General features: G+C 41.9%; 1 protein-coding gene across 5 annotated transcripts in view; it reads left to right on the top strand.

Annotated features, from left to right (window-relative positions):
* The window catches only part of TMBIM1 (transmembrane BAX inhibitor motif containing 1), a 1,047,780-nt gene that overhangs the window by 573,846 nt on the left and 448,822 nt on the right, over nucleotides 1-25,112 (top strand). The window lies entirely within an intron of this gene.

Raw genomic sequence — 25,112 nt, 5'->3', positions numbered from 1 at the left:
TACTTTTAAAAGTTCGAACGTCATATGGTCGACACCATATGGTCAAACTTTTAAAAGTTTGAAACTGTAATAAAAAAATAAACCACAGAAAAAAACTACCTGAACAGTTTAAGCAGGGAGGAAAGCCCCCCTGCACACCCCACATGGGGGTCTGTGCCCCCCACACCCTCTGCTCTTTAGATATACCAACTCTGAGATTGTGCTACAGTGCCGAAAAGGCAAATCTTTCCATTACACATTGCACATAGATCTCCGTTGAAACATTTGAATTTTTAAAAGCTCGATCATATGGTGTCGACCATATGACGTTCGAACTTTTAAAAGTACGACAACGTGATATAGACCCGCATGAAACATGACCTATCAAGACACCAAGAGTCACTATTAACCATAGCCTCCAGAAAGGTTTTATGCTGCATGAGCGGAGAATTACAATGGTTATCCCTCTGCACGATGGCAGACCATTTACAGTCCCTGATAACTAAAGACTCATAAGTCTTAGTAGTCTCATATGAAAAGCTATGGAAATAATTACTATGGACATGATTAATAATGGCATAAGAAACCTTCAGACACTGGATCTAACTCAGTCTAGTTTCATAGAGGGCAGATCATTCCTACTTGCCTACTCAGCCTTAAAAGGGATCAATAGTTGATCAGCCAGAGGGTCATTTGCAATGTTGAAAGATATGGATGAAGCAAGGATCCCTTGTCCTGTGTGAGCAGGTACTACCGGTGAGGCAACTTGTAGTGATGGCCCCTGGTTAGTGGAAGAAGAAGAGGGAACCAGTGCTGTCTTAGCCAAAAGGGAGTCACCAACAAGATTTTTTGGTTTGTCTTGAATTTTCAGCAAGACTTTCTGATGGAGAGGGAAATGGAGGGATACATACAGAAACATCCCCTTCCATGAAAAGGAAAGGGCATCCACCTTCCAGACTTGAGGATGTGGGACTCTGGCCAAAATAGAGGGAGCTATTTTGAGGGGAGGCAAAGCGGTCCAGCTGTGGAGTACCCCACTGGTGAACCAGATCCAGGAATACATCCCTGTGAAGCATCCATTCGTGGGAGTGTGACATGGATCTTCTTAGTGTCCACCACAGTGTTCTGGGCTGATGGTAAATAACATGAAGGGTAACTTTGTACTGAATTGCTAGTTCCTATGTCCTGAGAAGCTAACCTGCAAAGAAGGTGAGATTTGGTGCCCCTTTGTTTATGTATCGGAGAGCTGTGGTGCTGTCTGTTAAAACTTTCAGAGGACTTGGCACAAAGAGAGGATGAAAAAAATCTGCAAGGCTCGGATCAGTGCCTTCATTTCACTGATGTTGATGTGTTCCCTCTTTTGAGATGGAGACCGAAGACCCTGACCCTTCTTTGATGCAAAGATCACCCCCCTGCTTGTGTCTGAAGCATCTGTGAAAAGCTGTTGACAAGGTTGGTGCAAGAGAAGAGGAAGGCCGGGATTCAAAGATAGCTGCTGAATCCACCAGAGGAGCTCTGTTTTCAGGCAGAGAAGAAGAGCAATGAGAAACTCTAGAGGGTGTGCTTGTTGAGACCAGACAGTCTTCAGGTACCACTGTAATTTCCTCATGAAGCTTTGAAGGAGCAGCATAGGGATGTCCTTCAAGGATGCATCTGCAGTCCTTACATATGGGTTGTCCTGCCTCAGGCAGCCCTTCGGTCGGCCGGATTCCAAAGTCTGGGTCTGACGTCGGCTGATGTCGCCCTTTTCCCCGACATCAGAGCGCCTGGGGTATAAAAGCGTCAGCCGACGCCATCTTCCTCAGTCTTTCTTGCCGTGCGGCGCCCGAAGCAGAAGCAGTTCGCAAGTGCCGGTTGGCCAGCTCCTGTGATTTCAGCTACCGAAGTCTTCAAAAAAGCTAAGTACCCCGTTGGGGACTCTTTCTTTCCTCAGCCGATGTCAGATCAAACGGTTAAAGTTAATCATTGTTTAACTTGTGGGAAACAAATACCTCATAAGGATTTCCACTCTTACTGCTTACCCTGCCTAGGCCCAGACTACAACGTCTCGGCCTGTACAGCCTGTGCTTCCTTCAATAAATGCACTCTTAGGCGTCAGGCAGAGTTTGCAGAGGAATATTTTGGGCAAAATTGCTGTTATAAAATGCCGTTGGAGCTTCCGACAGCTCATTTACCCAAAAAAACGAAAGGAGAAGGACCGACGCACGCGGTCCCCGGTTTCGGCCGACTCCACGCCCAGGCCTACCGCTAGTGTCTCTGTCTCTGCTGAAACCGAATCTCTACTGGTTCCGACCGACGACAACGCACAGCTGGTACCTTCGGTACCGAAGGCCACCACTGGGTCGGTCTTAGAATTTCCGTCTGAGACCGGTGCTCTGGAGATCTCCGACACCATTTCTGTGGATAAAACTACCCCAGCACGTGGGGCAGCCAGGCCTCCTGTATCCATGTCCATTAAGGCCTTTACTCATGCTAAAGCTGCTAAACAGCCAAAATCTCTCCCTCCCAAGGCTATTCCTCAGGGATCCTCTACCGGTTCACAAATTTTGAGCTTAGCTGAGGACCTTATCTCCCTAATCAGGGGCTCTCAGCCACACCCAGACAGGGGCTGTCAACCACCTCCAGGCAAAAGGCCCAGGGTTGAGCAGACAGATCCCCAGTCCTCTGATGAGGCCTCAGATGACTCTGCCCTTTCAGACTACCAGGAGGAGGCCTTTCCGGCCTACGAGGATTCTGATGCAGAGGAATCTATTCCCTCGGCCTCCCCCCCTGAAGAGTTGTCCTTTGGGGAGACCCTTCACTCCATGAGAGAGCATTTCAAATGGCAAGGCCCAGGAATTCTCTGATTCCAGGAAGAGGTTAAGGACTTTTTTGCATTTACCTCAGCATAGACCTTTGGCTATTCCTCCTGTTTTAAATGTTATAGAAGATGTGTACTCAGAGTCTAGTATTTCCCCTGACTCCCTTCCTCCGGCTCCTGTCAAACCCGACGGGTACTACAGGGTCCCGGACACGCATCTATTCCTTTACAAGGGCCACTCGGCTGACACAGAAACTTTTTCCCAGGGCCCTAAAGGGGTTGCAACCACCTCTACTAAGAATCCACTTCCTTCTGAAAGGGAATCCAGGGCTTTAGAGAGATGGGGTAAAAAAGTGTATATTTCTTCCACTCCTATGAGAGCATTAAATTGTCAATTCCATATGATACAGTATCAAGAATATCTGTTAGATGAATTGCATAAAAAACTAACCGTGCCTGAACCCCTAGACCGCAAGGCACTTCAGGATCTGGTGCATAACTCCCAGCAGGTTAGCAACCATTTCTTAGTGTGGTTATGATGCATTGGAAGCTTCATGTAGGTCAGCAATGACAGGTGCAGTCATACGTAGACATGCTTGGCTGAAGGAACAAACACTGCCAGATGATGTTAAAGCAAAGCTTCTGGATGCACCACTGGAAAAACAAAAGTTATTTGGCTCCACGGCTCAAGAGGTCTTAAAGAAATTTTCGGAAAAGGCTAAATCAGTACAGACAGTCAAAGATTTTCTCCAGGTCCAACCACCAAGATTCAGCAGAAATTGGCCTTCTAAAAATTGGTCCTTTCCAGACACAGACAGATTTCAAAGAGGCAAAAACAGGCGTGCCAGAGGTAGAGGGCAAGCTAGAGGCTCCTACAGAGGACGTCAATGGCAGCCTCCTAACCAGAGAGGTAGTGCAGGACCTACAACTGCTGCACAGGGACAATCTCAATGACTTGACCTTGACCCCACCAACCAGGGCTCAATTGGAAGCACCTTTGGGTGGAAAGCTGTCTTTATTCTCAGAAAATTGGCACAGTATTACAAAGGACAAATGGATACTGCAAATAATAGACAAAGGATACAGATTCCATTTTCATACATTACCAAAAAGACAAGGCATGCCAAACCTGCCACCGAATCAAAGGGCAGAGGCTTTCAAGCAAATTTCCAACCTACTACAAATGAAAGCAATAGAAAAGGTTCCTCTCACAGAACAAGGCCAAGGATTTTATTCCAGACTATTCCTTGTTCCAAGAAAAGAAAAGCAATGGAGGCCTATTCTGGACTTGTCCGCACTGAATACTTATCTCATTGTGCCAAAATTCAAAATGCTGACCTTACAGCAACTCCTTCCCATGCTGGGCAAGGGGTCCTGGCTGGTAACTCTAGACCTCAAGGAGGCATACCTGCATGTCCCTATCAGACAAAGTTGCAGAAGACACCTCAGATTTCTTGCAGGTTCAGAGCATTATCAATTCTCAGCATTGCCCTTTGGCTTATCTACTGCGCCCAGAGTATTCACGAAATGCCTGGCATCAGTAATTGTACATTGCAGACTTCAGGAGATTCAAATATACCCATACCTGGACGACTGCCTTATACAAGCGGACAGCCAACAAACATTGGTAAAACACTTGAATTATGCCATCCGCCTACTTCAGGCCTTGGGATACACAGTCAACATTCAGAAATCAAGACTTGTTCCATCCCAAAGAATAATTTTTCTGGGTGCAAAACTGGATACAACCACCCAAACTACAGGATTATTTCAGAAATCTGACAACACAAACCCAGCTGACTGCAAGGAAAATGTTGCAGGCCCTGGGTTTCATGGCATCTTGCATTCTTCTGATTCCACAAGCAAGGCTGCATATGAGGAAACTACAATGGTACCTAAGGCGTCTATGGTCTCAACACAGTCGCAGCCGAGAAGCTTTGATCCCCCTCATTCCATGCCTTCAAAAGGAATTTCTGTGGTGGGCTCAAGCAAGCCAGTCAAACATGGGTCTACCTTTCAGCAAACCACATATCAACCAAACCATTACAACGGACGCCTCAGACCATGGATGGGGAGCACACATGGAGGGCAGATGCATTCAAGGACAATGGACACAAAAAGAATTGCGCCTGCACATAAACCAAAAGGAAATGCTGGCAGTGATACATTCAATCGAGGCCTTCGAACACTTCCTGCATCAAGGCCACCTGCTAATAAAGACAGACAGTACCACAGTTATGTGGTACATAAACAAGCAAGGAGGTACCCATTCTTACCCTCTTTGCAGGCTGGCAATGAATCTTTGGGAACTTTCCCTAAAACTCAATATAGAGCTGAAATCCCAGTTTGTACCAGGAAAAGACAATGTACTGGCGGACAGCCTAAGCAGAAACATCATGGATCCACACGAGTGGATGTTGCACCCAGACACCTTTCTTCAGATAACACAATCATGGGGAAGGCCGGACATAGATCTTTTTGCCTCCCACCACAACCATCAACTGAAGAAATTCTGCACAAGGACATACCATCCTCAAGCATGGAAGGTGGACGCCCTCTCTTTCAGCTGGAATACTCTAACAGTATATGCATTCCCACCTCTTCCGTTAATGACCAAGGTCTTACTGAAGATCAGGACAGAGCAACCAAAAGTGATTCTGATAGCTCCGGACTGGCCAAGACAACACAAAAGTGATTCTGATAGCTCCGGACTGGCCAAGACAACACTGGTACCCACTGTTAAAGAGCATGTCACGCACGAAACCGTGGCCTCTACCACAATGGCCACTTCTTCTGACACAGCACAATTACAAAACTCTGCACTCCAGCCTAAAAACCTTGCAGCTGACAGCCTGGAAAATACCTTGACTCCTCGCCAGGATAAACTATCCAAGAGAGTAAAGGATATAATCATAGAGGCTCGGCGGCCTTCCACAAGAAAGGCATATTCAGCAAAATGGAAAAGATTTCGTACCTGGAACACCACAAAGGGTCAAGATCTGACAGTGATGAGCATTCCGCATATTCTTGAATACTTGGCAGAAATGCTCCATAATGGCCTTTCTTATTCTTCCATAAAAATTCATGCTTCAGCAATTTCAGCAGAGTACAACACTGATCCACATGTATTTTCTCATCCTCTGCTAAGGCAGTTTCTAAGAGGGATAAAAAAACATCAACCCTCCAAGGAAACCGCCAGTGCCTACATGGGACCTTAACTTCATGTTGGAAAAATTAACTCTACCTCCCTTTGAACCAGCAGCATCTTCAGAACTACAGTTCCTGTCTTGGAAGACCGCCTTCCTTCTAGCCATAACCTCAGCAAGAAGAGTATCTGAGTTACAGGCCCTCATGGCAGTACAACCATTTCTCATTTTTCACCAGGACAGAGTCTCATTGAGAACCAATCCTTCATTCATGCCAAAGGTGGTATCCAGGGTCTCACTGAACCAAGCTATTCACCTGCCTACCTTCTTTCCAAATCCACAAAATAAAGGAGAAAAACTTCTGCATACCCTGGACATTCACAGACAGTTGCGCTACTACTTGGACAGAACTAAGACTTACAGAAAAACTGACCAGCACTTTGTAGCATATGCTGCTGGTGTACAAGGAAAAGCAATTTCCAAGCAGACAGTTTCAAAATGGATTGGAAATTGTATTCGATTCTGTTACTCTTTTCATGGCAAAACTATGCCAGCTAACATTAGACCTCATTCCACCAGAGCCACAGCCACCTCCACAGCCTTCTTAAGAGGGGTGGCTACAAAGGACATTTTAGAAGCTGCTACATGGAGCTCCGTGCATACATTTTCCAAGCATTACAACTTACCTTTATATTCCAGATCCAGAGCAGGCTTTGCTACTGCAGTCCTGCAGGGCATGTTAGCTACACCATCCTTTTCTTAGATCCTACCACCCCCAGCTTGGCTGTGGTATTCTACCCATATGTAAGGACTGCAGATGCATCCTTGAAGGACATAGTACAGTTTTGTATCTACCATAAATGTAGATGTCCGATAGGTATGCATCTGCAGTCAGATTTTCCCTCCCTCCTACCCCTCTGTGGTATTCCTTGGGTGCTTATCCCTCTTTTTAGCTAGCTGGGGTTATCTGTTATGGTGTATTTGTTTTATATTGCTGTGCATGTTTGGAATTTTTCCCATCTCTCCAAATTTAGCCTTCCTTAGAGGGCACCTGGCATCTGGGGCAAGAAAAACTGAGGAAGATGGCGTCGGCTGACCCTTTTATACCCCAGGCGCTCTGAAGTCGGGGAAAAGGGCGACATCAGCCGACGCCGGACCCAGACTTTGGAATCCGGCCAACCGAAGGGCTGCCTGAGGCAGGACAACCCATATGTAAGGACTGCAGATGCATACCTATCGGACATCTACATTTATGGTAGGTACAAAACTGTACTTTCTTTTCCATGAAGGTAGTCCGTTTGAACCTTGTCTGTTGGGAGGAAAATCATCATCTGATCTGTTTTGAACCTACACCCCAGGAAAATGTGATCCTTTGATGGGGTCAGAGTAGATTTTTTGAAGTTTTTAGTGAACCCCATTCCTTGAAGGAGATGAATGGCCTGCTGAAGGTTTTGAGACAACTGTTCTGAATTGAGAGCAAGAAAGAGGAGGTCATCCAGATAGGGATAAACTTGAATTCCCTGAATCCTCAAGAAGGCAATGACAGGGGTCAAGTACTTGATGAATACCCTTGGGGCAGTACAGAGACCAAAGGGCAAGGTAGAGAACTGAAAGTGCAAAGAACCCACCAAGAAACGTAAACATTTCATATAAAGAGGATGAATAGGAATGTGTAGGTAAGCATCTTTGATGTCCAAGGACGCCATGAATGAATGGGGAGAAATCAGGGGAAAGAGCATCTGAAGGGACAGTATGCAGAAAGATGGCACTTCTAGAAAGGTGTTTCAGTGTGAGAGGTCTAGAATTGGTCTCCAAGGGCAATCCTTTTCTTGGGACCAGAAACATTCTGAAATAGAAACCTCTGCCTCTCTGAACCAGAGGAACATTCTGGATGGTGCCTTGTAAAAGAAGTTGTGATAGGAGCTGTGGGAACAACTCCAGCTAACTGGAGGGGGCTGTGGAATCCCCATGAAAGGAGGGAGACTTCCTCCTTTCCAAGTCATGAAATATCATTTTTGAATGATGGATAGGACCCAGGAGTCCTGGGTGATGTTTGCCCAGACTGGAAAAGAAAGGGAGAGGCAAAGAGACAGAGGAGTATGACTTGGAAAGAGGATGGTGGGTATCATACAGAACTAGGCCTGGCCTAAAAGGGTTGCTGTATTGGAGGAACTGAGGCACAATAGTTTGATGATGGAGGTCTCCTAACTGACTTTTTAGACCTAGAAGCAGGGGTAGAGGCAGAAGAACAAGCAGGTCTCCTAAAGAAGGAAGTTTTGGCAGGGAAGTTTTAGGTGCAGGTGAAACAACCAAATGTTTCAAAGTCTTGGAGTTCCTTCCCTTTTTCTTGCAGAGTCTTAAGTCTGCATTGCAGAACCAAAAAGTGCAGATTTCTGCAAAGGGGCATCAAGTAATTTTGCCTTAATATCCTTAGGAAAAGATTGTAGTCTGAGCTAAGAATGTCTCCTAAGTACAGAGGCAGAAGTAGCAGCTTTAGAAGATGCCTCAGCATCATAGCTGCACTTAATGGAATGTCTGGCAGGTTTACCTTTGAAAGGTTGAATTGTAAATTGTCAAGACAGTTGTGCGGAAGTATGTTTTTTAGTTTTTGGATAGCCGAAAAAAAATGCATCAAATGAGCAATGAGTGAGTGCACATTGACATTCGCCCATTGCAGATTCGGCATTTTGGGTGCAGAGTGCACTGTAGTGGGGATCGGGAAATGAACCCTTTCCCCACTCTAGTGCGACCTCAGAGTCAGAATATTAAAGTAAGGGGGGTGTGGGGGCACACCCCCCCACATGGGGGGTGCAGGGGAGCTTGACCCTGCATTGTGTGTTCAACATCGGAGTTCGAAACTCATATTTGCTGAGTTCGAACTTCTGAGATGTTCGACCAACAGAAATCGGCATTTCAGTTCGCCCAACTGGCTGTTTGCAAAACATGATTTTCAACAATTCAAAGGTAAACCTGGCTGGCAAACTATGTGGAAGTAGCCAAAAGAGATAGAACCTGAGTTTTAATCTCAGATTCTGGTAACTGAGCCAGAGATTGAGAGGCCTGAGAAAGCAAGGCCAAGGAATACCTAGACATGTGAGTCTGGTAATTGCTAGCTCTGATTGCTGAAGTGGATGAGGTGTATAGACCTTCCTACCCAATCTGTCAATAATCTTACTTTCCTTATCAAATGGTAAACCTTGGCAGGAGGAGATAAATGTGAAGACCTTTCGGAGACTATGGAGAGTACCCCAGGGTCCGCCGAAGGATACTTATAAACAAACTTGCATTCATTTGGCACTTTATAAAATATGTTGGTCTCTTGGGAGCAGGAACCTGAGAATCTGGAGTCTTGGAAGAGGAGGTAAAGGCATCCAAGAAAGCTGGAAGGACTGGAGCACTGCAGAAGGAGAAGGGACCTCCATTTGCAAAAGATCATATTTCTTCTGTTCCTCAAAAATCTGGGAACAATCACACTTAAAGAATTCTCTCATTTTATTAATAGTTTCTCTAAAGGACATCTCTTCAAAGGGGAATCCCTCCATTTGATTAGTCTTCAGGTGAGGCATATTCCAGAGGAGAGGTAATTTAGGTGGAATATGCCAGGGAATCATAATAATCAAACGAACATTCCTCTGAGTCAGAGGGAATGATCTGGGATCCAGCAGACTGTAGAACAGGGGAGGAAGTGAAGGCAGGTAGAGAGAGAGGTAGACTCCTTCAAGGCCATCAAAGCCTTAATAAGACCCTGGGAAAATGCATCCCATTCAGACTGTGGAGCAGAAGGAATACTGGAATGTTTATTTTTTTTGTTTTGACATGTCTTTCCGATTGAGGAGACAAAGCAGGAGAGACTGACGTAGGACTAATATCTGAGGTAGACAAAGATGGATCCCTAGCTGGAACGACAGGAATGTCCCCGGAGTCCTCAAGCCTAAGTTGCAGTTCCCCATGTTGCCCAAAACAGATGTCTGCAAAACCTCAGACGTGCTGGCAACCAATCCCTTGGTGGCTTCCAAAGAGGTACCCACGGCAGAAGCGGACCCGACCTCCAGTCATACCACTGGGTCTTCACTGACCTCAAGGGATACATCAGAGGTAAGAGGCGCAGTTAAAGAGGTTTCAGGCCTTTGCTCACCTTCCTCTTCAGACTCTGCTCGACCGAAGGACCCCTGGAACCCTCCATAACATCTTTAGCCAGACATTTTAACCACTGATTTTCTAAATAAAGATTTAGAGCCAAAGTTGGCTACTCAATGTCAGGCATGAAAGCCTGACAAAGAGAACAGTAGCAGTAGTCCGAGACTAAGGACATAAACAGAAAAGGCAAAGGTCATGGCTATCTTTATGTGGAATCTGCCTTCCACACCTACACTTGCCCTTCTTGGATGACATTAACAATAACAAACGGCAGTAGCAAAAAAGCAAATCCCCAATGGGGTACTTATCTGAGGGCGAAGCTAGCAGCAACACATAGAATCCAAGTGCAGACCGTATGCAAGAATCAGCCTTCTGAATGGTGGCAGAAAAGTTCTGAGGATGGTACTTGCAGGTGTCCCTTTTATGGCGGACGTTGTCAGACTATATGTGTGACATCCCATGTACTAGCAGTGGCTAGAAGCTTTTGTACACTGGCCGGAGATCAGGTCAGGATGGAAGACAACCCACATGTAAAGAATACTGCAACATTGAATAGAAGGACATCCGCTGGTTTAAGCAAAAGTAACGCACATTTAGGTTACTAAAAAATTTATATATTACTATTATTAGTTACTATTTTGAAAAAGTAAGTAGTTATATTACTAGTTACTAGAAATTGTAATATATTACAGTAATAAATTACATATTGTAATATATTACTCCCATCACTGATCGAGTGTGGCAGCCATAGCCTTAAAGCCCACCTTGAGGATTCTATAATAGTGTCCCATTTCCCTCATAGCTCACTACAAAGCCGTATCATATGTAAATAATCTGTCTCTTTAGCTCCACTTCTCCAGCAATTGCCCTCACCTTTTCCCATTTTGTCTTTAAGGAACTTGGGGTACATTTGCCATTGGTGTAAGCATTTAAAATAAATAAATGTAGCCACTGGAGTTAGAACCAGGGAATAAACCATCTTAAGAAATTCCTTTTGCTCCATAGCAATTAAAATACAGTGTAGAGCAGCTTGCCATCTATCAAATAAACTATCAGATCCCCTCTCTCAGAATTGTAAAGTGCATAGATATCTTTCATTCTGACCTCCTGTTGCTGAGACTTTTTGTTGCTAAAGATATTGCTCCTAGACCCCTCCACTGTGTGACTTTTTTTGGAATTGCACACATGAAGTTTAGAAATACAACTTTTAAGTTGGAGTGATTGCCATAAGGGAAATACCTGGGGAGCTTAAGCAACTGAGAATGAGGGGAGGATAAGTCATTTCCATGTAAGAGGTCATTCAGATGAAATACTCCATGAGTCATCCATTTTTGCCAAAAAAATTAATTTCCTGTTGTCTTTGTTAGGTTTGATACATAATCTTGATGTAGGTAATTTCTATTTTATCATCTCTTCACAAATTAAGAACCATTCAACCCCTTGTTCTATACTCTGTGGTCCCACACCTTGTAGGAGAGAGTGGTGAGAGGGATCGGATTCCAATCCCAAATAGTCCGTAATTCACAATGAAACCATATGGGTTTGGTAGGCTTTCAAGCTCTGAAATTCAGCCAGGTGAAACAGACCATAGCTATCTTTGAAAGTTGGGGACTTTAAGCCTCCCATGTTTCAATGGGAGGTAGTTTCCTCCTTGCAACACTGTTTTTTTCCCCTACCAAATAAAGTCCAGCATCCATTTTTGCCACCCTTTTGTATAAGGGGAGAATGCCAGTTGAGGGAGATGTCTAATAAAGAATAAAATCTTTGGTAGTGTTAGGGTTTTAACAATTGAATCTTCTTTAAAGGTAGCTGCAGTGTATCCCAAGTAGCAAGACTTTTTTCAGAGACACTGTTAAATAGTAATAATGCACAAAGTGTTAGCATGTTCTTTGTCAGTCCAGATACCTAGATCAAGATAGTGTTGATGGGAATGATTTTTATCTGAAGTCTGCAGGAGGATGAAAAATGTGATGTTTCGTTAAAGCATTTAATGTTTGCTTTGTGTGCTGTGGGGACTGTATTGGGAACGGAATTAAAGACATTTACATCTGCTGTGCCGCTCTCATGAATGCTTTCTTCTTGGTTATTGGTGTGTTTTTAGAACTGAAAGTCCATTTTTTTTTTGTTTGTTTTTTTGGCCAGATACCTAGATATTCCAACTTTGTCGTCACATAACAGGGGGGATCATGCCAGTCACCAAGACCATCAGTTGCATATTTCATTAATGGGCATAACTTCATTTTGGATAGATTCAGATGGAGGCCTGATATTCGAGAGAATTGTGAAAAAAATTCTAAAACATTAACCAGACTCTTCATTGGTAAAGCCAAGTAAATGATAGTCATCCGCAAACCATGTGATAAGTATAGGATGGGCAGCCAGAATTTTAATAGCATATTTGTGTGTTTGGAACATAAATAGGTCTCTAAAATATGTATAGTGAGAACAAAGACAAGGGGGATGGGGGGGCAGCCCTGTCTCATCTCTCTCTGAAAAGATTTATAGGCCCGGAAAGAGGCTGTTTACATAATCTGGCTAAGGCTCTTTTATATAACTTACAATTAAAAATAAAGCTCATTGGGCAGCCAATAAAATCTGTAGTGGTCCAAAAAAATTGCCATTCCAGCCTGTCAGAAGCTTTTTGAAAATCAGCCATCATAGCCCCCGGGGATGTAAGGGTCTGTTGTGTTGCCTTCTGTAAATTGAACCAAAGTCTTATCAAGTCCGGACCTTCACACCTCTGTCTAATAAAGCCTTGGTGAAAATGTGAGATATACTCTAGCAGATTTTCTCCAATTGTTTAGCCAATACCTTAGCTTATATTTTCACCTATAGCTGAAGAAGAGAGATTGAACGGTAATTAATTGAGATTAAATCCTGACCCTGTTTGAAAAGACAGATAATTTTCACTGCCATGGAATCCTCTGGAAAGTTTCCCATGTTCTTCAGCATACTAGAAAAAAATCAACAAAGGTTTGGCTAACTCATTTTCAAATTCCTTGAAAAAGTCTGGGGTTAATCCATCCAGACCAGGAGCCTTTCCCTGGACTAAAGTTTTAATAACAGCTTTGACTTCTTGTAAAGTTAAATTCCCTTGTAACATAATTTTTTGCTCATGGGAGAGTTTGGTCCATCTTTCAAGGAACGTAACTTATGCCTCGTAAGAGACAGTCTATGACAAAATTTGAGATTGCCTATACTCCCTATAAAATGTAAGTAGTATTTTTTTTTGCCTGTCAGTAATCACCACCCCATGTTTGTCATAAAAACACATAACCATTAAGTTGTGTACCTTTCCCATCTTTCCTGAATTGCCTCCAATTCCACCCTCTTAGCCTGCCTCTTAAGATCCTGAATTTGATGAAACTGGACCTTATCCTTGCAACTAGTTGATAAATATCTCTGATTTAATCTGCATAATCCAGTTTCAATCTTCTGAATTGAAGTTTTCCTGGAGAGTAATTGAGCTTTTGTCAAACGTAAATGTAGTTACTTAAGCACGTTTGTAAATCTTAACATGCGTTCTCCCAAATCGTGTTCCCCCCTTTACCAGAATACCAATAAGAGGTTATCCAGTTCAAGAGGACCTGACATTTCTGGGCATGTCATAAAAAATAATGGGTCTTTTTTTCATGCAAATGTCCCCTTCTCCCCTTCCCATACCGTCCGGTCTATATAAACCATGGAATGGTCTGAGAGATTAGCAGACATTCACTTCCAATTAATCCTATAGCGTGCCTTTCTGAAAGTAGAAGCATGTCTATACAAATTGCTCCACCTGCCCCCCCCAAAAAGTAACGTCTCTCACATCAGGATGTAAAGTTCGCCAAGCGTCAATTAAATTAAGTTCCTCAATGGCTGCTCCTAGAGCCTGAGATTTGACAGGGTACCTATCAAACCCCTGAAGAGCTCCTATGTATCCAAAGATCTATAGCAGTATTAAAGTCCCCCCAGTCAAGATAAAATGACACTGCCTGTAGAGATACATTACTGCCCTTAAAGTGTGCCAGGCATCAATATTGTCTTCATTAGGGCCATAGTAGAATGGTAAAATTGTCTTAACCACTGGACCTGTTGTAGAAAGAAGACAATCTACCCACTTATCCAAACAGGAGTCTACTGACCAATCCAAAGAAGAATGAATTAGGATTCCCACTCCTCTCTTGAATGAAGAACTACAGATGAACCAACCCTTACCTTTCCATCATTTGTCTAATCTATGTAAGGGAGTTTTCAGTATGGCTTCCTGCAACCTTAATATACCTTTTCAAAAGGTTCAAAACTGTCACCTTTACAGGCTTATTTAATGCCATTTAGCGTGGCAACTCTGATTGTCCCTTTTCCCTGCCTGATTGTCATAAACCTAGAAGAATCAATCTCTCCTTTGGATAAATTGTTAACATTGAACATAATGAGTTAATCAGTAAGAAAACAGCAATAGTATAATACCACAAGGAAAGAAGTATTCCCTAGTAATAGTAAACATGGCCAGACACAATAATGCTAAGTCTCTCCAAGAGATGCTCTCTACACTGCAGGCTAAAGACAAGTTTACCATTCAGCAGAGGCAAAGGTCCCAAAGAAAAAAAAAATTGAGCCGTTCTAAGTCAATGCAATTGAATAGAGGATTTATCTGTTGGTCCATTGGAGTCATCCTCTTTCCGTTGCAACAAGAACTCTTTGATTTCCCTAATATCCTCTGGTGTGAGATCCATCTCTGTTGGGGAAGAACTTTCTTTCGGAGATGCAGAAGACATTGGCTTGTCAGGAGGAGGAGATAGAAGAAAAATCCTTTTTATTAAACAGCCATTGGTGTGCTACCCCTTGATTAGCTGGTTTAAGCGGGGTAAGTAGGAGATAGTTTCCCTTACTTGCCCAGTGGGGGGTTTGAAGGTGTAAAGGAGTGTCTTTCTTTTTTTTTTTTTTTGATTGGCCAAGTGTCTTCCTCTAGAAAGTTTTACCACCTTGACATAGCTTGTCTTATGATTGTTTGACCAGTCCTGCAAAAAGGCTTACACATCCTGTGGGATCTGAAAAGAGAATTGTTGGGTTCCTCTGATCAGGTAGTATGCATACCAAATGTCTATCCATTCTTAGATAGGAATCCAATTCGCTTGCAGCCTTTAAAATTCTCTGTCATTAAATTCCAGCCATTTAAAAATAATGTGTCTTGAAGCATTAACCTCAGGCTGTCTAGGTACTATATTTGCTGTTGCCAAAGTGGGTAGCTTTTCTGTCTTCAATAAACAGCTCAGTTCTCTCTTTAAAAACTGCATTAAATCCCTATCTTCCAAGCTCTCCAGCAGATGAAGAGGCCCCAGATTTACTACATCTTAACCTGTTTTCCTGGTCATCCACTTGGCTTACAGTTGCCAGATGTGTGCTTACAAATTCCTGATCTCCCTAGCATGCTCCAAAATGGTCTCTGCTTGCTTCCTTGTTTGCAGTTGCTGTTCTGAAAGTACACTGTTTTAGTTGCTCAAAATGTTGGTCATAATTGGCCACAGTTTCTTTACTCAGCATGATATCCACTGCTGTCTCTTTCATTAACATAGCCAGGGATTCCAATGTTTGTTTAATTGCTACCATATCAACAGCTAAGTCCTGGGATGTAATTGCCATGATAGCATGGTCCGTCTTGGAAGAGCGCCTTTCAATCTACTAGCATAGACTGCCATTACCATGTGGCAGGCCGAAAAAAAAAAAACTTTATTTCCATTTGTATGGGTTGGATTTCCTTTCAGATTGCCACCATCTCAGCTGAATATTGAGAATTACTTGGACCACTCATTAAAGGGAAAAAAAAAGGACTTGGGACCAAAATTAAATATTAAATTTTGCAAGTAAGAGTAAACTGAGTGTCCGCATCCGATGAGTGTCCATGCACCCCCCCCCTTGAGGTTTTTAATGGATTAGACTCCACTGCATTGTCTGTCTGTACTATTCTTGTAGAAATGAGACCAATTGTTTTGGCCTTTCAAGTCCTTGAAATACTGCTGAGAACTGAATCTTTGAATATTGATTTACTTTAGCAACTAAAATGGAATACTTTCCCCTGTCTGCATTGAGGAGTTTAGAGTCTTGAAATCAGCCCACAGTTATCAGATCTTTCTGATGGCAGTCCACATTATGCTGGAATCTGATGCCTTAGAAAAGACTCTTCAGTTGCTGCTCAGGTCCACTGATTGACCTCAGATTACCTTCATGACAGTGTTGGATGATCTGCTGCACCAGTCCACTGATGCACCTCGTATGTTATCTCTGCAACAGGTTCAAATGGTCAGTTTTTCATGTAATGCTAAGCAAGTAAATAAATGCAAGGAAGAAAGAAAAGTGAAAATATTTCTGCACCCTTTACCAGGGCAGAAGTAAATTAGCTCTGTATGCTTTTGACTTTAGTGTGACAGAGTTGTTTTCCTATGTGCTCCACACGGCTATTCTTAGCCTTCTGGCAACATTTGAGAATGCCCATAGTACAACCAGAACACTACTTGGTGATTTCAGAGGTAACTCACTCTATGGGAACATTTCTATTAAGAGTCAGTTCCCGTGCTAACAGAAGCTTCTGTTTTTTGTTTTTTTTATCTGATATCCCATCATTGGGTCATTTTTTTTTTACCTCCATGTCTAAAAGCTTTCAGGCCTCCCCCATCAGACTTGAGACATCTCATCCCCCCACACCAGGCATCCCCAGCAGGAAGGTTAGAGTCATCTTGAGGGACTGTCATCCATTCAATTTTGAAGGTGGTTTGTGTAGTTAATGGCATCTCAGCAATGACAGCACTCACATTGCAGCTCTATTCTCTCTGTCTCCTGGACAGGGAATGTATGACTCATACCACCGTAGGCCATCACATATTGTCTGTGCTAGTGCATACCTCCATGCACCCACAATGAAGGTCACTGTGTTTGCAGATTCAGGAGTCAAATGCAGACCTCTGGATCACTGTTTGCTGTAGCACTGATCATTCAAGAAGATCATGCATTTCATAACGGAGACTGCTGCTCCTCTCCAGAACAGGCACACACTGTTCCTTCCTTCCCCACCTTCAAATGATGCAAGAGCTGCTTTTTGAACCTGGGTCATCTGGATCATAACTAGGGCTTTACCCTTCTTTTCCAATGGATCAGTCTGTTCATTTGGGAGATTTTGAGGTTAATGAGGCTGCCAGAAAGTCCTCTGAAGTTTACTTATAACCAAATAGAAACGTGTTTCATTTGGGAAGGCTGATTTGCCTTTTCTGCTTAATCAGATCTGTCTTAACTTCAGACATTCACTTGGACCTTAAGCTTTTGTTGTTCTACTTTCAAAATTCATGCTGCGGCCCTTCAAACCTTTCCCACCAAATAGAGGTTAGCTCTTTGGCCAGGTAGTAGTTGGTGTTAAGCTGCTTTTCAGGATATTCTTCACCTTAGACGTGCTGTGAAGAATCATGTTCCTTCCTGGCACTGCAGTTACACTCTTCCCATCTATCATCTGAATCAGCTACTTCAGTTGACCTAAAGTTTATGCACTGAATGCCCCCTTTTATTCTGGCAAGCTTCAGCTTGGCTGATTTAATGCCAAGGCATCAGGCCTTTATGTGTATGAGAAATCTTATTGTGTCCAAGCAGTTGTTTACTCAACACAGTTGTCACCTTCTGAATGTATTCTTTGTTGTGTCTTTTCCTCAAGATGTTGAGTGCATGAGAATATATTTTTCTAAACCACAGATGTATGCACTAACAAATGTGGTTGTCTTGAGGGTCTGCTGGTTCAGAAAAGTAAATCAACATTTCACCTCCTTTGCTAGTAGAGGAGAAAGCTGTATTGCATCCAAGCAAATCCTGAAATGTCTGAATCACTGCAATGTTTTTTGCCATCAAAATGTCCCAGTAGTTTTTGTGTAAGGCACTGAGATGCCATCAAAATGTCTCAGTAGTCTCTGGGTAAGACACTGAAGTTTACCCATTTACCAGAATGCATCTCCACTGAGCATTTCATTTGTAACTTTGATGATTACATTCCTGAGCCACTCTGAACTGGTGCTGCAGTCCAAAAGTAGTGTACCCCGTGGAAGACTATGTTCCAGGACAGTCTGTTCTAATTTTTTTCCTTAAGACTGCCTTTTCCTGTTATCCCTTTTGGTAGTGTAGATGCTCGAAATCCTCATTGTCGAACCACTGCAGTGGCCTGCTTGAGGTTGTATAACAAAGGTACAGTAATTCTCACTATACCATGTGGCCTTCAGGATGGCTCTCAGCAGTAAGAATAATTCCATCCATTTTGTTTACTTTTTTCTTGTTAATATTTTACTGACTTTCTGGGACTTGCATTAGAACCATACTATTAGTAAGTAGCACTTCTAATCTTTATATTGATGTAATTTGATTTTTTTTTTTTTTAATGTTTTTTTTTTAAATGTAGGTCCCATTTTGATCTGAGGTCAAGAGCTGTGGAGTGGGGGAAATTTACATCCTTTACTCCAGGTGCAGGGATGCTGAACTGGATGAAGGGGATATGCTTGTATGATCAGGGAGAGCTGGGTTGTTGTTTGAGTACAGGATGAATATATCTAAGAGTTAATCTACTACAGAGGGCCCTCTCAAAGTTTATATGTAATAGTGAGTGCTCCCTTAACTGTTCTTTTTACATTCTAAGCTTATTTTTTTAAGTTAAATCCCTGCAGCACCTGTGTTTGGCAGCTCTTTTTCTAACAAACTCCTTAATGACTGAGTAGAGGTGTAGAGAGAGTAAGGAAGTTGATGTCGACTAGAGCATGCTGTTTTGTTCTAGAGCTTGGTACCTTTGCTGGAATGGTTTGCTGATAACGTGCAGTTCATATGATAAGTAGTCCACTAGACGGGTAACTGGAATGTAGTGCAATGCTGAGGCAGAAAAGCATAGTCTTTGAGGAAGTTAGAAAATGGAGAGATTGAAATATGGGAAGGCCATGACAATGGTTAAGGGTCTGCAGCTTATGTGAGAATGCAGGCAATGAGGTGGTAATGCTCAGTGGTGGGTAGGCATTGCAGCCTAGCCAAGGCATTGCAGTGGAACTTGGTGGATAACCATTGTGGTCTAGCCATAGTTGTACGGTGGAGCTTGGTGGTTATAACATCAAGCTGTCCTGTCCAGATATCTGAATGATCTTGTTTATTTCAAATCTCACTTACTTACTGCCAGGCACCTGACATTCTTCCGGCTTTATAGTGCTACAAATAATTTTTTGCTTTGTTCCCACTCTTTTCAGTCTCATATAGTACTGTGTACGTAAGTCCAATGATCTGGTTTTCCTGCACACTATGCACACTGTGCAGAGAACCTAATAGCAATGCTGGAAGAGCTGGCAGCCCAGCCCCTCTCGACTCTCTTGTCATTTGCCCCACTACAGATTCCGTAGAATTGCTGTTTCAAGAACAATTTGTCCAGGAGCCAGAAAGTGTTCATCCAAAAGTTGTATTTCTGATTGCAAGCAGTATAGCTAAAAAAAACCTAAAAAGGTACAGTGTGGCATGTTTCAGCATGTCACACAGGAAGAGGTGATTATGTCTAAATTTACTATTGTTAATGTGTGGAGCTTTTTTCAGTGGGCCACCACTAAAAATGGGTTAGCTTTTGCCCAGTTGGACTTGTCCAGTAGACAAATGTAAATAAATAAAAAACATTTGAGTGTAAAGGAAGGGATAATACAACCATGGTGAGATAGAAGTTTCAGAATTACAGTGAGCCATGAAAGAAACTTCTGTGTATATTTGTCATTAGCTTTTTAAAGGGTCCTATTGAAAGTATTGATTATATTGCAAGTTGATGCCACTCAACACACTATTGACGTAATGATCCTGAAAGGTGAGAAACTAGTCATTGTTTCTGATTCAACAGCATTCACTGACACTCTAGTAAGATATGCTCAAATAGAAATATAGCTTCTAACAATCATGGATGATGTTGTATCCATATTTGTTTGACAAAAAGGTTGAAGCAGAGGGTGATCATAAGTTATTACTGTGTGTGTGTGTGGGGGGGCACACAAAATATATTATGACTTTAGTACCCCTGCTTGCTGAACACCAGTCCTTTGCTGAAACCTGTGCAGATTAATTCCCTGTAGGAAGTCAGGCCTTTGGTGTTCTAAGTGCATCAGTCAAGTGAATAAAGTGAATAGTATATTTTTATTTTTCATATAAGCCTGAACCATTCTAATTGCTTGTTTGTGGATGTGCTTAAAGAGTAAGTATATAGTGTGTGTGTCTGTGTGTGTGTGTGTATATGTGAAGGTTTTGTCCACTTCCACATCTGATGTTGACCCCACAGAATGCCCAGCTACCCTGTAAACAGACACTTTCCATGATGTATCCCAAGGAAGAGTTAAGCTGGCAATGCCTCATATTTCCTCATCATTTAAAAAATTAATTCCCTGCCAACTGCCCCAGTATCTGGTTACTCTTTGAAACCATGTCTCCTGAACTTTCATCTCCTGTATACCACAAAGTCAGTGAAAAGTATGTTTAAGAATTCTTTGCATAAAGCAACACCCAGGTTGCAGAGAATACTTGTCTTATAAAAGCATAGCCTGAGTGCAAGCCAGGAATTTGGATGCATTTAGCAGTTCTCTCAAGCCATTCATATCTAAAATGGGTAAAAGAGGATTGACTTGAACTTTGAAGTTAACTGGGTCCTACTTCAATTCCGTCTGACAAAAAAGAAGCTTAAAGAATTTCAGAACTCTACAGAGAAAACTCCAGAAATGAGAATGCTAAAAATGTTACTATAAAAAGGGTTGACCTGTGCAAAAGAGAGCCACCCAGAAAGAAATTCAGGCTTGCTTTTCTTTTATAAATGGAATTGTACATTGTATGTTAGGCTTGTTGTTCACAACTGATGAACTAATAGTTACAAATGTGTGGTGGAAAGTGATATTGCAAACAGCCCAGTTCTGTTGTTGTTGTTGGTCTTTTGGCTTTTCCCGGTTAAGGATCGCCACAGCGGAACTCCGGTCCGCTAATGATTGGCACTAGATTTTCACGAACGCCGAGGTGCCAGCTCGACGTTCAACCTTCAACGAAGGCACTGTAATGTAAGGAAAAAAGGCCTGACTATGGCCCAGTTGACCTGAGTTTCAATAACTGCTCAGAGGATGGTGGAGCTTGGATGGCGGTGCAGGCTCAACCATCCTGGGAAGAGGGACTGGTTGTTCTGTTTGGTTACTGCAAGAGACCAGTATGGGAGAGTAAGAATAAGCAGCTAACAACACCTCAATCATCCTGGAGGAAGGAGCGTTTTTTCCATTTGACTGAATGCCACCATACAAATGGAGCCTTGTGAGTCACCTAACATGACCAGGACCAGGAATGTAGGCTGGGTGTACCTAGCTGGTGATTGTCGCTCTTTGTATTGTATTGTTTGTGAAAGCAAGCTGTCGTTAGGGTAGGGTATAGAAAGCTGCAGTGATATGGATACAGGTATCTGCTACCAAGGGAGTAGTACTCGGACCTGAAAGCAAAAGGCCCCAATAGATGCTTGAATGATGGCCTTTGATCAGCTCTCAACTCCAGGAAGAAAAAAGGCCGGGGAAGCTCTTAACTCCGCAAGAAATGAATGGGCTGATGAGTAGAGGTTTCAACCTGCAGGTAACAGTTGGGTCATTAGTTTTCCAAGAGGGTTGGCTGATGGTTGGCTGGCACCAGAGACCCAAAAGATGATTAAAAAAGATTAGTAAGTATCCATGAATTGCATTTGGGTATAGTCAGGTTTAATGAAACATCACATTGTAAAGTCCTTTTGATCAGGAATGTCCAATAGTTTAGAATTGTGCTGTGTATATTTGTTGTAATAGTAATAATCATAATACAAGAGAACCATTAATGTCTTATTTCCAGGATAGCCGTAAAGTAAACTTGACATCATTTTTTTTTCAGTATAAAGAGAATGTTTATATGAAATGCGATGACTGTTATGCAGAACTTCCCAAGCTTGTGAAGTTGACAGATACTGATTAAGTTGTGCTCATTGCAGTGAAAGCAAGTTTTGTCTGTCATAGTATTTCAGATTTTTTTTTTTCAATCATGGTATTCTAAATTTTTATTGTCAGTGGTCTGAAATATGCAGATAGTGAGTTCCAGAGATTTTTCAGAAAACCAGGAGCTGTGACGTTACATCAAGTCCTGGTATGCACAGTCATGTGGTCACAATGAGAGAATAATTCAGTCAGTAACACATGATGGGAAAGTTGTTGAGCAGGGGAGTGACTGCAAACAGCATTGCTGGAATGCAGAAATTCTGCTCTGTAAGGCGTGGTTTGAGAAGCAGGCCTGGTGTGCTGAAGCCCTTTAGGTTACAAAAAACGGATGCACCTAAACAGTAACTACAGTGTGTAGGGGTGTTTCCTTCTGAGCTGTTATGAGTCATGGACTGAATGGGAGAATTCATCCATCTGTATCATGCTAACTTTTAACAGAAAAATCAATATTAGTAGCACATGAAGTAGAATCAGCCAAAAACAGATTTTATTTAAAGAACAAATCAAATGTGCAGGGAAGTAATAAGCTGAGAATTTAGCAGTATTCAGGAGAAACATCTGGAAGCTGTTGTGTTTAAGGAAATGTGTGTATCCAAGATCATTTATTATTAAAACTTTAGATGGTAAGATGCTGAGAAAAAATAGATGTCTGCTCAAAATGAGAAGATTCACAAAGTGACTGAAAGACAGGAAGGATTTGTCTGTGGCATTTTATATATCAGTGTGACAAGACATTTGTCCACTTAGATGTCCAGGAGAGATATCTTGAGAGAGAATTCACCAGAACTGTGACCCAGTGTTCATGCCATTAAAAGATTCCAAATTTGTATTCAGCTACAAGTTAGTGTAACTGCTGTGTTTGCTCCCCTATCAGCAGTGTTTTCAGAATATGCAAGGCAGTTAGCAAAGCCAACTTGATACGCTGACAGTTCATGAACATTCGAGATATTTATTGAATGATTTTAATGCTGCTGTATATCCACCATTGTAGTAGTGTGCTTATTGTAAAATTAAAATGCAGAAATGTCTATTCATTGCCTATATTTGAAATAGGAAATCTGATTGTGTGAAACAGCATAAATATTTATCTTAATACATAGTACTAAAAAGCCTGCATTTTCTGCCGTAGTTGACAAAAACATCAAATTTTACAAACACATATATAATAGCCATTAAATAAGTATACCAGAAATCCATCTCCCGCTACAGAAACGAGCACTACCTGACAGATAATGCAAGACCAACAGTAACATCTACCTACCTTTTTCCATCCCACTTGTATCCCTGTCCTGTTCTTACAAACCCAAATGCCACAAAAAAATTAAACTCGCCATCTACTACAATAAAGTAGCCATATATGCCGCCAACTTTACATACAGGAGTCATCATTGGAGAGCCCTGAAACATGCTAAACCCAACAGCCTGTCAAGAAGGGTTCTCTTTGTAGATCAACTGTTTTTCTTAGCACGTTATTTCCCTTCTTCAAATACATTGGACTTTGAACTTCTGACCATCAAATATGAAACTGAACAAGAATGTAGACTGGGATGAGCAAGGCTGCACACAGAAGATTTAGCCTGATGTGTAGGCATGTCCGATATCTGGTCTTGTCCTCCCAGCTGACTTTCACTCATATAATGCTATCTGTCATCACTTAACATTACACCAGAAGTATAGTAGGACTGCAAGAAATGAATAGGGTAGCTTTGTTGTCCATTTACTGAATTAGTCTGATTTTTTCCTCTGACCTCCTGCTGCTTTATATCCATTGTATAGATCTGAGTAAATCTGTATAAACCCAATTTTGTCCTGTTTATGTTTAGCCAGTTATTAACTCAGTGGCACAGTAGTTAATGTTACTTAATGGATACAGAATATAGGGTTTGATACTAACTTCGTTATTTTGTGGGCAGTTTTAGTATGTTCTCCCTTTTCCTGTGTGGATTCTTATGATTACTCTGCTCCTACAAATAAAATTTTCTATGTAGCTTGCATTTTCCCCACCCTTACGATGTGGTGGAAAAAAGACATGAAGATGAGTTTATTTACTCAGGTAACGAATGAATAAATATCTTGACCTTTTCTCTGCTTTCCGTTAGGGCTTAGGCCTAGCCCTCGTATTTAAATGAGAAAATTTGTGTATGAAGCCTTACTTCATTAATACTTCTTTACAAAGTCTTGGTTTCATGCAGTAACAGAGAGGAGATATCTGATACTAACAGCTTGTCCCTGCCATTGTCACAGCTTGGCTGTTTTCCTTGGCCAGCTGTACACTTTTAATGCAACACTCAAGTGTAGGAGAGCTACTCTTAGTTCGGTTTTGTTGTTTCTTTTGTGCCTAAGTATGCTTTTGTTTGTTATAATTTTGACTAAACTATGCTGTCTGATTGTATATTATTTATTGTTCGTTATTCCCCTGTGTATCACTACCTCCTTGGAAAAAGAAATCCTATATGTGCTCAGTTAACTTGTAAAATCTCAGTATAAAAATAAATGCCCATTTATCAATATGAGATGAAGCTGGAAGGTTTTCTGCAGATCTGTAAATTTGTTATTCTAGAAGCAGCAGACTTGGAAACCAGTTGTATTCTCTAAAACAGTAAAACTGAATATCGCTGATGAAAACATTATTTCTTTGCATCTGCAAATAGGCATGTAGAAAGTAGGCAAGAAAGGATTTGACTTACTGGAGGAAATTGGTAAAGGAACCAAGGTCTTGAGAGGAAAAGGTACTGGATTGGTTCAAGAATAAGCAGAAGTTTGGACAGCAGGTTAACAAAGTAGAAGCAAACTGAAAAGACTAAAGGACTAAGTGAAAAAGCATCTCTGGTAGAGGTTTTAGGTGAGTCTAGATTACAAGATGCTGATAAAGTAGAACTTATAATGTTTTGCATGATAACTATAAGAATCAAATCGGAAGAGGTTAAAAAAGATTGGGAAAAGAGAGTGGGAAGGCAATTTACAAAGGAACAGTGGGAAGAAATATGTAAGGTGCCCAAGAATCTAACAAAGTCCAGAAGGTTTAGACTTTTTGCATGAAGTGTTTGCTTA

Source organism: Protopterus annectens, chromosome 6.part1 (genome assembly GCF_019279795.1).
Source record: "Protopterus annectens isolate FY-2018-M chromosome 6.part1, PAN1.0, whole genome shotgun sequence".
In the NCBI taxonomy this organism is placed as follows: domain Eukaryota; kingdom Metazoa; phylum Chordata; order Ceratodontiformes; family Protopteridae; genus Protopterus; species Protopterus annectens.
Note: the sequence above shows the minus strand (reverse complement) of the source record. Positions and strands in the feature narration are given on the sequence as shown.